General features: G+C 28.1%; 1 long non-coding RNA gene across 1 annotated transcript; it reads right to left on the minus strand.

Annotated features, from left to right (window-relative positions):
* Window positions 1-275: 275 nt before the first annotated feature.
* LOC128039774 (uncharacterized) lies at window positions 276-4,887 on the minus strand. Its single transcript, XR_008194367.1, has 2 exons — window positions 4,405-4,887; window positions 276-531 (listed from the first exon to the last, which is right to left on the minus strand). It is a non-coding gene; the product is annotated as an uncharacterized LOC128039774 (long non-coding RNA).
* Window positions 4,888-13,486: the final 8,599 nt, after the last annotated feature.

The following is a 13,486-nucleotide window of genomic DNA, read 5'->3' on the forward strand; positions in this document are numbered from 1 at the left end:
AGAGAAGTTGTTGACCTTAAAGAAAAAAAGAATGAACTCAGAGAGGGGGACTGATTAGCTATATCTTAAATAATTAACTCTCTGAACAACAAAATCTACCTATTTATTTATTTATTTGATGAACAATACTTTACTATCAACATCAGTAACAATTATAGTAGCAGCAGTACAAAAGTGATGAGCAGTGACAGCTTTCCAGGCTATGATGTTAATAGGACTATAGTTTATACTACTGCATTCACACTTTATATATTTTATATAAATATAATGCTTCATTGAATTATATGAATATCAACTATAAAAATAATCACTCATGTTGCAGGTAATATTTACAATCAACTAAAAAGGTGTCAAACGAGGATAATCTATGACTACATAGCATATACCATGACAATAACTGACATATAATGAATTCGCACAATCATACAAAACACCATATAGGTCTCCATGCGGCATTACTATATAAGCCTGAATGCACAAGAGAGCAAGTATCCTTCTTCTCTTCCATCGCCTCCCTCCCGTTGAAACGTTCTATCAACATAAATAAAAGGACAACTTTAGTCTTTATTTTTTTATCTTCAATCTTTATATTCAATGATTTTCAACATACAAATTTTAATTATTATTAAATTCAATTATAAGTTGCAATATATTCTAGTATAATTATATGTTAAATATATTGTATTTTCAGTTAATATATATGATTTTTTTAAAAGTTGAAGCGCAATCATATTATAATTATAAACAATATATTCGAATAACTATAACCGAAATTAATCATTATAAAGCACAGACAAACTAATAACTAGAATAAAATTAAGAACCCACATGTAGTTTATACAGAGTAAGATTTGAACTTAAAATTTTAAAGTTTTTAAGACTTTATATTTATCATTAAACTAAGGCCTCATTGACTATCAATTTACTTTTTAAACCCATAATTTGATTACAATTAAAAAATTTATTGTGTAAAATTACTTGAAACTCTTTATAAAATTTGAGTCAGTCATTAGCGTATCAACAAGGGACTTTAATCATTAACTTTTTATGCTCTCGATAATACAAGAGTGTATTGAACTTTTCATATAAAAATTTAAAAATAATTGTTGAATTTTATACTATATTATATTTGTAGTTGACGAAGGATTGTCCAAGGAAGCAAACTTTAGAGTTTAAATTCGTGACGTAGAGTAGAGATCATTAACTCGGAGTTTTTCATTTTCAGTACAGCTACTGAAAGGATCCCTAACCCTTTCCATAAAAAGTAAGCTCAAAAACTCACCTGGAACACTACCCCCTCTCCTTCAATCATTGATTCTCAAACTCTACACCTCTACCCCCTTGTCTTTAATGGTGAAGCGAATCATTTGAAGCTATTCATATAATACCATTAACATCCATAATTTGATGGTGCTTCAGCCTTCACGTAGTAAATATTTAAGCATGTTTTGTTCATCGTAGAGATCACTATCGTACTGATATATTCTTGTTAGGATCGACTCGATTAAGTAACAAGTAAAAAAATAGCGAAATAAAGTAAGAAATTGAACACACAAATTTAACATGGAAAAACTCTCTCCAAAGAGGATAAAAACTACGGGCAAAGATAATTTACTATAATAACAAAAGAACGAAGAGCACAAAAGATAGAGATAAAAAATTAAACCTCAAAACGTAAACACAAAATTCTCTAAATGTGTTATGAGTTCTAATCTCTAATAGGTGTGTTTTTTAAAGTTATAAAAGAACTTATTTATAAGCTAAATTAATAAATCAAATAAACTATGCTAAACATATTATACTAATAAATACTAAATCTTCTAGAAAAAAATATATTTTATTTAATTTAACTTAAAATAATCTCTTAAAAATTTGAAAACAGTTTCCTTTATGGAATCCATGAAATTGCAAACACACATGACGAGATGAAGTGTCAATACATATCACATCAAACATTTTAAAATAATAATAAACTATTCTTTTTTAATTGAATATTCTATCTTCTTCTTCTTCTTCTTTTCCTTACCCCATGGTTGAATATATTTTATTAATTTCTTTTTCTTTTTCTCAGCAATGATGATTATGATGATGAAAGACTATTGTCTCTGAAGATCTTTTTTTTTTTAAATAATCCATGCTGTGAGCTGTTGCTGCTTGTCACTTCTCATCCAAATTTCCAATTTCTTTTGGGATAGAAAAACATCGAAAAAGCTAGAAGGTTTCATGATTAAAAAAATTATTTATGTTGCAAAATAATAAAAGAGAAAAATAAAGTAGGCCTAGAGAAATTTTCAAAAAAAAAAAATTCCAGCCTACATCTTTAAACTATAACTCTTATTTTAAATTAGTCTCGAAATTAAGAACACTCTAATTATATTTTAAAATTTCCAATATTATATATTCAAGTTCTTTTATTATTTAAATATTTCATTTAAACGATAATAACACCTCAAATTTAAAATCAAAATTTTAAATTTAAATTATATAAAAATTAAATTGTACTTATTATTTTAAAATAATAATTTATTAGCCATTATGTCATCATAATAAAACTAATATTAATTAACATAATTATTAATAAATTATTATTTTAATGTCCATTTAATACTAAATGATAAATAATAAATATATTCAAACAAAATTTAAACTTCTTTTCTTTAATTCCAAATTCATCCTTTGTATATGGTATACATACATTATTAAAAATATATGTTCCAATGTGGAAATTGAAGGGGTAAATTAGGAAAATAGGAGGCAAGCCAACTTTTCAATCTTGAGGATGGAGGTCGGTCAACTGCCTCTTAGCCGGACCCCGAAAGAGACAAGCCTAATCCTATATTAAATATATATATATATATATGTAATTCAATATTATGTTGGAGAAAATACAGGATAGAATTTTAAAATGATATTATTGAGAAAAATAATTACGAATTTTAAATAAAAGTAGGAAATAAAAAATGTTTAGATTATTTCAAAAAAGTATATAGATATAAAATATTAAATGGACTTGAATTATTTGATAAATAATCATATGTATAAATATTGTTTAAAAAAATTCATGCAAAATAGGAGATAATTGAAGGCCTTGTTTGATAATTCATTGAAAATATTAAATTAATTGAAAATTAATATCTTTAATGATCTAATTTTTAAGTGCCCTTGATAATTCATAATAAAAATAAATAAATGATAAAATTTTCAATGAAAAGTGCAGAAAATAATAAGTAAATAAGAGACTATTATCATTTAATGTTGAATTTTTTCAATTCTTATTATTAATTTTATTTTATTTCTTTCAATATTATCCTTTAAATAATTTACCTTCAAAATTTTAAAATGCACATTTATCAAACGGTCTAACTATATTTCATACTTAATTTTAAGAAAATACCAAATAAATTTTATAAATTGATTCAATACTTTTCAGTTGGAGGAGTTCATGGTGCGACAAGTGGTACGCCTCATTGATCAATACGTCAACATTTTATAACATTGAAATAATAAATAATATTTTTCTCTATTTTTAAATTAATTTAATTTTGGAATCCATTCTATTAGATATAGTTTTATCTTTTACATTATTATAAATAGATGACTACTTGTTTTAGTTGGTAGGTTTTTATTTATATTTATTTTTAATCATATCATTTAGAAAATTTTAGAAAATTTTAAAAATAATTTAATTGCCTCGGCTAAAAACCTAGTATAGATATTATATAATAGAAAAAAAAAGAAAGGAGTATTAATTTGGATATTAAATATCTAAATATTAATATTCTAATCTAATCAATTTAAATATTATTAAATATTATTTTTTAAGTTTATGGAGTATTAATTCAGTTGGCATTGGTATAGGTGTTAGTGCAAAAGGATGTGCATGTTGAAGCTTATTTAACTTCTTATTTAAAGGTTAAGAGAGATTATCAACAGTTGTAAGCTTTCTATAAGAAAAAAAAAAGGTAGAGTGATAGAATTAGCCACCCAACCACTAGCGTATTTTTGTTTTAGTCACCCAATTATGAAAGTTTTCAATTTAGTTACTAATATTTTAGATCATTTCTATTTTGGCCACTCATATTTTATATATTTATTATTTTGTGACCTTTTTTAATTATGTACTAGCATATTTAATCATCAATACTTACACATTCTATTAATTTATACCTCAAACACATATAATTAAATATAAATATAAATATATTTAAACAATATAGTTAAATATAAACACATATAACATTATTTATATTAAATAATTATATTAATATTAATATAAAAATATTCCTGTCCCTCTCCTCCTATAATTTATTAAATAGGCTTATCGATGGGGAAAAAACGAACAAATAAAGAAAGAAAAAAAAAAAAAAGAGAGAGAATGGATTTGTATTTGTGAGTTTTTTTTACCATCGATGTCGGGCAACTGTTGGCGTCTTTGCTTTAATCGTTCTCTTAGATGATTCACTGTCTCCGTCCCCGTCGTTTGCTTCTCTTTCAACTCTGCAACAGATTTTTTTTTTTTGGTCATTTAAAAACTTTTTAACTCAAAAAGAAAAAAAAAAGCATTTTTTTTCAATAAAAAAAGCATTTTTTTTCAATCTTGAGATCGATCAAAAGTCAAGCCTTTTTCTATCTCTCCGCTATCATGGATTCATAATTGAAAAAGAAGAAAAAAAAAACCCAAAATAAAAGGAAAGGTTTTTTTAAAATAAAAAATTATAAGAGGGACGGTGGGGAGAAGGAGAGGGACGATCGGAAGAGGGGAGGGGAAGAATTTTTTTTATTTTATATAAATAATATTATATGTGTTTATATTTAACTATATTTATAATATGTTTGAGGATCAAATTGATAGATTGTATAAGTATTGATAACTAAATATGTTATTATACCGGTTAGAAAAAAATCTCATCATCACTTTAGTTAATAGAATAACCAAAATAAAAATCATTTAAAACATTAATAAGTAAATTGAAAATTTTATAACTAGACAATCAAAACAAAAATATGCTAATAATTGAATGATTAATTCTAGAATTTACCATAAAATTACTTTTAAAAATATTTAAAATCACAGCATATATTTTCATCCCTAGATTGATGGACCCATTTTTGAAATAACTTACAAAAATAAGGCAGCTTTTAAAGTGACGAGCCCTACCATTACCATATTAGTCTTTGCGTTGCTTTAATGCCCGTCTCAAGACGCAACTATTATTGGGTATTTTCTCTATAGACTAAATAAATACGAAAATCATTAAATTTAAATCTCACTCACATATGTTACGTAATTATCGTAATAATGACGTAGTTTTATATCACTTTATAGTAATATATGTTTTACCCATATATATCATGCGTGATAAAGTAAGATATACAAGCTAATTTAGGTAATATTCTTAGGCCCAACCCTTCATATTGTTTTTTATTATTTTTGTGGTTGCAATTATGTGAGCCCCCACTTGTTTTTGGATTGTTTTAGTGTTAATTGTAGTGTTGTAATTATTATAAACAAAATGTATCGATAAATGGTTGGAAGAAATGAAAGTGAATATCTTCTCTAGATATTTGGGTCAAATTTGAATTTAGAAGTTGTTATTGTTGTGAGAGCTTTACTTAAGGGCGGCATTAGAGGGAGTTTTATTTATCTTCTATAAGCAATATCAACCGATGGCACATGATATGTACACTTTAACATACTGTTGAATTCTTCATAGCTCATATCAGTGGCTAGTCGATGCTCAACCAATATATGTAGTCAAGTGAACTTCACTTTACCGACCTTGTTATCATCATTGTCGATTGGATGATGGCTTATTAACTACCTCATTTTCGGCTCAAGGTTAAATTTAGCCACACTGGTTACAACAACGTGATTAGGGCTAATCTTTCAACATTGGGGAAGTGGAAGGTAAGAATCTCTACTCCACCTTTCCACTAAGGTTGTAAGCAACAACGAGCACATTGGAAATGGGGTACTTTAGCAACCTTCAAAAACCTATCTACAACTAGATCATGTTTTTCATCCAACATTGGATAAATTTGTTCTATTGAATTGGAAGATTTTATTCCTCAACTTAGTATGTACGTGAAAACAAAATAATCCAATATTTTAAATTCAATATAATAAAAGTTTCAAAACTAAAATTGAATATTAAAAAGAAATAAATAAGTACTTGCTTAATTAATAAGTTAATAAAAATTTACCATACTAATAACTACTAGGAAATATGATTAGGGTAAGTATTCAGTTGAATTGAGTGGAAAATTTAAATCGAGTCAAGTTGAATTGAATAACTTTATTCGAGTTAAATTTAAACCAGACCTATTAAAATCTTGTTGAGAACATATATTTGAAAACTCTTTTAAAATAAAATAAGAGGAAAAAAACTAGATAATTACCATGATAAACTTGATTTAATAATTACTTATTTAAGACAAATTACGTATTCATGGAATTTAAATAAAAGTATGGGATAGGTCAAAACCATCTTCCTCTCCTTTTGTTTTTTCTTCTACATTTGATGCATGTATAATGACAATGAAGACTTCTCTTCATTTATCTATGTTTTTCTTTCTTTTTTTATCTATTTATTTATTAAATCAATTTAATATTTAATCTTGAAAATTTGTTCCAATGGAAATAGATAATTTTTTCTAATTCAAAATTCAAAATGACCTTTGGTGTAAAAAATCAGAGTTATTTGATCATTTCAATCCTTCTACCATTTAACTTTTTGACACTTGGCATACTTATAATTGCATATTACTTAATGGTAAAATTTTATTATAAGTCCCTCTATCTTATTTTCCATTTCAATTTAGTCCATATACTGATTTTTCAATTCTAAATATTAATATATTCCAATGCTACTTTCATGTAAAATGACTAATTATTCTTTTTATAGTTGAATTACACTTTGATCCTCAAACTTTTACTAAAATTTACTATTTGTTTTTTCTTTCTCGGTATCTAATTTGACTATGCTAACATTATTCGATTTATAACTCTTACTCTCTCCAAAAATTTACTATTGATGTTCCAAAAAGAACTCTTTAATGAAATGTTACAACAATCATATCTCACCATCCTTTAAAGATTTCGATACTTTCTCATCCCCCAAATATTGGTGCTAGATTTCTAGATCATCATTTGTGACTTTGTGACACTTCACTATATCGACCATCTTGTAGCAATTGTTGAAAGTTCTACCCCTTCGTGACTTGTTTGTTTGAGTGGTCTAACACTTCATATCCTTCTTTTATGAATTGGACATGAAGATTTTGGCCACAAAGTTTGGTTAATACTGATGAGGAAGTTTCTCCATTGAAGTGTAGGCTAATATGGTATTCCATAAACCTACCCATTATAATTTTCAGTTTAGAAAAATGATTTTCAGTCACAGCGAAAAATTAAGATTTTGAAAATTAAATCGGTTTGTAATATTTATAGTAATATTTTTTTCCAAAAATGTGTCTGTGTTTTAAGCCAGACGAATTTTAGACATTTCTGGCTTTCAATCGAATGACCTTCTTTGTTATTATTGTACCATGAATTACTTCGAGTGTAGGCTTAAACAATCACAAACCAAACACAGAACCAAAAATGATTTATTACTTTCGGTAGGAAAGTAATTCTCTCTCAATACAAACCGACAAAATTGTTATTTCTAGAAAATAGAATTTATACTTAGAAAATAAATTTTATCTACTTTCCAACAAAATAGCAATATCTCAAAGCTATGTGAAACTTATGGAAAACTTTTTTATTAATAACTCTACTAGTGTCATCTATTTATAGAGAAAGATAAGGAAATCTTGGTTGAATTAGTAAAACACAAATAATATTTATTTAATAGAAAAATTAGTCTTTTAGTTGAGCTAGAAGAAGGGGCGACACACCTAGTTAAATCCAAGACTTTATAATTTAATCCAACCTAATACATGTTTCTCTATTTCCCAAAACAAATATTATTTAATTAATTAATTTAATTAGATAAATTAATTTTCCAATTAAATAATTTTCTCAACCTAGTTCTAATTCCGTTAAAGTCAAAGCAACTTTACCGTAAAAGAATCTATGATGAAATATATTTAATTTCCATATTCAACGGATTCACAATGACTAATTAATTTAATTCCATTTTTGAACTTCAATTATTTAATTAATTAAATAATAATTCGAAAACCTTAAATTAATTCTCAAGTCAATTTTATACTTAGTGAGAAAACATATTCAGTTGTGAATGCGACCCATTCTCTGACTTCATCATTTCAATTCATTTGGTTCTACATGCAATTCATTTTTTATTTCAACGAGCTAGCGAAAGGATCGATTGAACATATATAATTAGGACTCAAATGATTTATAATTAAGTTTCAACTTTTCGCCTATTAATTATAAACTCATTTAGTTACGAAGTCATCCCACTATAGTATTGTGGCTGAGCTCTCTCTAATTACATACCATTACGAAAGCTACTTAATCAACACTTGCCCAATGACCTTGTCATAAGTGTGTTACCCTCATAAAATATTCTTAATCTCTTTGGGATAAATTTGTTTTCCCTATATGGATATTTTATCTCATGGTAACCATTACATCTTCCTTCATGAAAAGTCAATTACTATATATCAAATAGTAATCAAGTCATTTATCACAAAAACAAATGACCCAAGGTCATGTTTACTTTTCATCTATTATGTTGAATTTTTGCACTTTGATCCACACGGTCACAGTTAGTTACACGACCTAGATACACAGTTATGTTACTCCAATACTTCACAGTTTCAGCCTGTTACACAGCCTGGGCACACCGCCTTGTGACTCCTATCTGGAATTATTGCCCTTCTTTTTTGTAAAAGTTTCAAAATAGTCCTTGATTGATTCCGGGTTGGTTTTAGATGCTTTCGTAAGCTTGATTTAAACCCGATTTTGTTTGCATAACATGATTTGTGTGAATGTATGAGAATTATTGAATGTTTTAAATATATTCTCGATTAAAATCGCATATAACTGTTCTGTTATTTGTTGTAGCATCTCGTAACTCGACTCCAATGACGAGGACGGGAGAGGGGTGTTACAATGCATTTCTATCACTATCATTGACTTTCTCTAATCTATTTCTATGGTACAACATCAAAAGTAAAACTCTTTCACTTGGCAGTGGAAGCAACATAGTTGCTTAAATGCTTTGTATCTTTAGCCTCATCACTCTAGTTGACATTGAAGGACCATTTCTTCCTTTTAAAAGTAGTGTTTTTAGCATTTTCAACAGGTTTTTTTAGAATTGAAAGCAATACTCTTCTCAACTTAGGTTTTCTCTATTTTATTCTCCTCACTAATTTGGGTAGAAATATTCCTAGCTGAAACTAGCGAGGAAAATGCTTAGATCTCTAAGAGACCTTCTTGCTTTGAAAGACCTTGCTATTGAAAGCACCAAACACTCATTATAAATAGTAGAATATTGCCAGAAATGCACCAACAAAAAAGAGTCATTTTGAGTAGATTTGATGCTACCTTTTGAAAGGATGTTGTCTCTTTTTATAGGTTCCAACCAATTCATCTCACCAAGATAATAGATAATGCCCTTGATTAAACAATTTTCTAACTATCAAATCTTTATTCATAAATTGACATACAACAAATTCCATTAATTTAAAATTTTCAATTACAAATAAATTACTTACAATTGTTCAACTATATTTTGTATTAATTAATAATAAGTATATTTAAATTTTAAACTCAACTCTTACAATACCATTCACAATACTACTCGAGATGTTGCAACACACTTTATATAACCTAATTTTTCTTTTAAAATATAATTACTTAAAAAATTGTATCTCGCAAACTAGATGTTATGAAATCTAATCTATACTATTATTTAAGTCTTTAGTTGAGTTGGTATCATGAGTCAATTGACCAACAACTTAGTGAAATTACAAAATGTTCATTCGTAATTAAAATAAATTATATGAATAGAGGGTATTTTAGTTTTTTTTCTAAAAATCAATAAAAGTTTTGCATGTAATTGGAATTAATCATGCTATTTACGTCAAAAAAATATTAATTTTATCACTAAACTAAAATTTTATTTTAATATAATAATTACATTGTTGTATTATGCATACTTTATTATATTTACCAGTTGTATATATTTATTATTATTTAAACTCGAGTGAAAAATTACAAAAATTATTTCCGTAATTAAAATAAATAATTTACGTTTGATTATTTATTATCTATATTTTGAAGTGTAAAAAGATTGTAGTGTTAATTATTTTTCTTTATCGTTGATTTCTTAAATGTATAATATTGTAAATATAATATTAAAGGAGGGTAAAAGAGTGATTTGAAAGGGAAAGTGAGTAAGCGGGGAAAGGAAGCTATGAAAGAGGCTATTTTACTAAAATAGTACAAAAAAATATTATATTTACAAAAATAACCCAAGTTTAAAAACAATCACTAAAATAACTCGAAATGAACAGTGAAATGGGGTTGTGGCCAGTCAATGGCCGGAACCACCTCGTATTTTGGACTCATGATTGCCTGATAATTGTGTCAGACTTAAAAAAATTATTTTTTTAGTTTTGGCCTGTCAATGGCCGGAACTAGTGTATTTTTTTTAAATTGTTTAATACTGGTATACAGAAAAGAAAAAAGAGGAAAAAGAATTTAGGTGCTGGCCTATCAATGGCCGGCACCCCCTGTATACGAAAACAAAGAAATTTTCGAGTATTGGTCTATCAATGGCCGGCACCAAAATACGAAAAAAGTAAGAAATTTTTTTTTGTGGTGGCCTGCCAATGGCCGGCACCACCTTTATGGAATTTTTTTTTTATATTTTTTCATGTCAATGGCAGGCACTAATATACGAAAAAAGTTAAAAAAAAATTTGGTGGTGGCCTACCAATGGCCAGCAACACCTTTTCCAAATTTTTTTTTTTTACTTTTGGTCTGTCAATGGCCGGCACCAGTATACGAAAAAAGTTTAAAAAAATTTTTGGTGACAACCTCCACCCTCAATATTCGACACGATCCGAATCATCATCCTCATACCACTCGGAGTTCCATCCTGAAGCACGTACACCCACAACTGAGGATATTTTTCCATCGGCACCTTCGGTCACGCAATACCAATTAAGTCTCGATTATGGTGTATATGATTATTCCACCTTTCTAACTACACCGGACGGGACACCGGACGCCGGACCGAGCAATTCTCAAACGCCTCAGCAAGGTGCACGGCATCGCCGACGGAGGCATCCGGATTGTTACACGCCAGCGCCGGGGACGTCCCTAGGATCGTGACAATTTTAATTTTTTCTGTTAATTTTTTATTTTTTTAAAATTATTCTGTAAATATTTTTTTTATTTTTACAGTTTACTTTTTTTAATATTAATTTAATAGATCTAAAACAATTATTTGTTTGAATACATGACTTCGTAATATTTAAAAAACAATAATTTAAATAAGTAATACTACACGGCAAAATTAAATTTACATACACAATAAAATACAATCATTCTACAATATTAATACAAAAATATAAATTTCAAACAAAAATAATATGCACGATATTAAATTTAAACACCCAATGAACTACAAACATATAGGTAAAATACACGAAAATTTAATTTTCAAACTTTATATATTACAGATTAATTTAATTTACATATAAAAAATACAAACATTCTAAAAAATTATTACATGAAAATATAAAAATGAAACCTTAAATCCTAAACAACTATATTAAATTTACAAATATAAAAAATACAAACATTCTTAAGAAACAATACAATTATTTTTAATACTAGTTTCTTCACAATTAATCGTCTTCTACTTGAATCAGGTCTACGTTGCATCGATACTCGTTTCTTTACAATTAATCGTCTTCTGCTCTAGACCTTTTCTTCCTCCATTGTCTCATGAGATACCTTTGCATGAAGACTCTACCAACCGGTTCCAGTCAGAACCTAGTTGCAGAATTAACACTATTGCACCATAGATAATGTTCATCTGCGTTGGACAACTCGATTAGGCATCTATAGTGCAAATAATCATCCAACCCTTAACAGCATAACCTTTAGGGTGGACATGACAGTATATAATTCAACTCCATTAAAATATGACAGTATATAATTCAACCCCGAAATTTTGTTGTACACTACGAAAAACTCCATACACTATCCGATCCAAAAAACTCATTTCATGATATACTACAAAACACTATCATTTTGATGGCCCTCTCAATTTTTTTTTCTTATTTCAGTTACACTATCATAACCCAAACCACTCACTATATATAAAGTTTAATGTCGGCCATTGACAGACCACCAACAAATTTTTTTTTCGTATACTGGTGCTGGCCAATGACAGCTGAAATTTTAAAAAAAATTGTTGTAAAGGTGGTGCCGGCCATTGGTAAGCCACCACCAAAATTTCTTTTTTTATTTTTTTCGTATACTGGTGACGACCATTGACAGACCAAAAGTAAAAAAAACATTTGGAAAAAGGTAGTGCCGGTCATTGGCAGGCCACCACCCAAATTTTTTTTTTACTTTTTTCGTATACTGGTGCCGACCATTGACAAACCAAAAGTAAAAAAAAAAATTGGAAAAAGGTGGTGCCGACCATTGGTAGGCCCCAACCAAAATTTTTTTTTTAACTTTTTTCGTATACTGGTGTCTGCCATTGACACAAAAAAAGTAAAAAAAAATTCCCATAAAGGTGGTGCCGGCCATTGGCAGGCCACCACAAAAAAAAATTTAAACTTTTTTCGTATACTAGTGATTGCCATTGACACGAAAAAAGTAAAAAAAAATTCTCATAAAAGTGGTGCCGGCCATGGACAGACCAAAAGTAAAAAAAAATTGGAAAAAAGTGGTGCCGGCCATTGGCAGGCCACCACCAAAAAAAAATAACTTTTTTCGTATACTGGTGCCTGCTATTGATACGAAAAAAGTAAAAAAAATTTCCCACAAAGGTGGTGCCAGCTATTGACAGACCAATACCTGAATTTTTTTTTTCGTATGCTGGGGGGTGCCGGCCATTGACAGGCCAGCACCAAAAAAAATTTTTTTTTCTTGTTTTTTCTTTTTTGTATACTAATATTATATAATTTAAAAAAATACACTGGTTTCAGTCATTGACAGACCAAAACTAAAAAAATCATTTTTTAAGTCTAACACAATTTATTAAGCAATCATGGGTCTAAAATACGAGGTGATTTTGGCCATTTCGAGTTATTTTGGTGATTGTTTTTAAATTTGAATTATTTTTGTTAATATAATATTTTTTGTACTATTTTAGTAAAATAGCCTATGGAAGAAGGCCACGGAAGGAAGGGGCAGATTAGTCACGTGACAGAAGTATGCGACATGTGTCAAATGGAGAAACAGAGAGTACAAACTTGACAATGAATATATATATATAAATAAAGGTGGGGCTGTTGCCGCGAGACTCGACTCTCCTCTCATTGGCTG

The sequence above is a fragment of the Gossypium raimondii genome, chromosome 1, assembly GCF_025698545.1.
Source record: "Gossypium raimondii isolate GPD5lz chromosome 1, ASM2569854v1, whole genome shotgun sequence".
Lineage (NCBI taxonomy): Eukaryota > Viridiplantae > Streptophyta > Magnoliopsida > Malvales > Malvaceae > Gossypium > Gossypium raimondii.